The sequence below is a fragment of the Bison bison genome, unplaced genomic scaffold (assembly GCF_000754665.1).
Source record: "Bison bison bison isolate TAMUID 2011002044 unplaced genomic scaffold, Bison_UMD1.0 scf7180017864304, whole genome shotgun sequence".
NCBI classification, from domain to species: domain Eukaryota; kingdom Metazoa; phylum Chordata; class Mammalia; order Artiodactyla; family Bovidae; genus Bison; species Bison bison.
In genome coordinates this window covers 13,995,648-13,997,815 of record NW_011494876.1, presented here as the reverse complement: position 1 = coordinate 13,997,815, position 2,168 = coordinate 13,995,648, and positions in this window count along the sequence as shown.

Sequence of the window (2,168 nt, the reverse complement as noted above, 5' to 3'; positions counted from 1 at the left end):
TTCACATATTGCTGAAGCCTGGCTTGGAGAATTTTGAGCATTACTTTACTAGCATGTGAGATGAGTGCAATTGTGCGGTCGTTTGAGCATTCTTTGGCATTGCCTTTCTTTGGGGATTGGAATGAAAACGGACCTTTTCCAGTCCTGTGGGCACTGCTGAGTTTTCCAAATTTGCTGGCATATTGAGTGCAGCACTTTCACAGCATCATCTTCCAGGATTTGAAATAGCTCAACTGGAATTCCATCACCTCCACTAGCTTTGTTCGTAGTGATGCTTTCTAAGGCCCACTTGACTTCACATTCCAGGATGTCTGGCTCTAGGTCAGTGATCACACCATCGTGATTATCTGGGTCATGAAGATCTTCTTTGTACAGTTCTTCTGTGTATTCTTGCCACCTCTTCTTAATATCTTCTGCTTCTATTAGGTCCATACCATTTCTGTCCTTTATCGAGCTCATCTTTGCATGAAATGTTCCTTTGGTATCTCTGATTTTCTTGAAGAGATCCCTAGTCTTTTCCATTCTGTTGTTTTCCTCTATTTCTTTGCATTGATCGCTGAAGAAGGCTTTCTTATCTCTTCTTGCTATTCTTTGGAACTCTGCATTCAGATGTTTATATCTTTCTTTTTCTCCTTTGCTTTTCCCTTCTCTTCTTTTCACAGCTATTTGTAAGGCCTCCCCAGACAGCCATTTTGCTTTTTTGCATTTCTTTTCTATGGGAATGGTCTTGATCCCTGTCTCCTGTACAATGTTACGAACCTCATTCCATAGTTCATCAGGCACTCTATCTATCAGATCTAGGGTTAACTAAAGAAAATGGAGATCAAACAGGAGATGGCAAGAGTGAACGTCAACATTTTAGGAATCAGTGAACTAAAAGGGACTGGAATGGGTGAATTTAACTCAGATGACCATTATATCTACTACTGTAGGCAAGAATCCCTTAGAAGAAATGGGGTAGTCATCATAGTCAACAAAAGAGTCCGAAATGCAGTACTTGGATGCAGTCTCAAAAATGGCAGAATGATCTGTTTGTTTCCAAGGCAAACCATTCAATATCACTGTAATCCGAGTCTATGCCCTGACCAATAATGCTGAAGAACCTGAAGTTGAATGGTTCTATGAAGACCTACAAGACCTTTTAGAACTAACACCCAAAAAAGATGTCCTTTTCATCATAGGGGACTGGAATGCAAAAGTAGGAAGTCAAGAAACACCTGGAGTAACAGACAAATTTGGCCTTGGAATACGGAATGAAGCAGGGCAAAAGCTAGTAGAGTTTTGCCAAGAGAATGCACTGGTCATAGCAAACACCCTCTTCCAACAACACAAGAGAAGACTCTGCAGACTCTGTACATGGACATCACTGGTTGGTCAGCACCAAAATCAGATTGATTATATTCTTTGCAGCCAAAGATGAAGAAGCTCCACACAGTCAGCAAAAACAAGACCGGGAGCTGATTATGGCTCAGATCATGAACTTCTTATGGCAAAGTTCAGACCTAAATTGAAGAAAGTAGGGAATACCACTAGACCATTCAGGTGTGGCCTAAATCAAATCCCTTACAATTATACAATGGAAGTGAGAAATAGATTTAAGGGACTAGATCTGATAGACAGAGTGCCTGATGAACTACGGATGGAGGTTCATGACATTGTACAGGAGACAGCGATCAAGACCATCCCCAAGAAAAAGAAATGCAAAAAAGCAAAATGGCTATGTGAGGAGGCCATACAAATCACTGTGAAAAGAAGACTCAAAAAGCAAAGGAGAAAAGGAAAGATATACCCATTTGAAAGTAGAGTTTCATAGAATAACAAGGAGAGATAAGAAAGCCTTCCTCAGTGATCAGTGCAAAGAAACAGAGGAAAACCATAGAATAGGAAAGACTAGAGATCTCTTCAAGAAAATCAGAGATATCAAGGGAACATTTCATGCAAAGATGGGCACAATAAAGCATAGAAATGGTATGGGCCTAACAGAAGCAGAAGATATTAAGAAGAGGTGGCAAGAATACACAGAAGGATTGTACAAAAAAGATCCTCATGACCCAGATAATCATGGTGTGATCACTCACCCAGAGCCAGACATCCTGGAATGTGAAGTCAAGTGGGCCTTAGAAAGCATCACTACGAACAAAGCTAGTGGAGGTGATGGAATTCCAGTT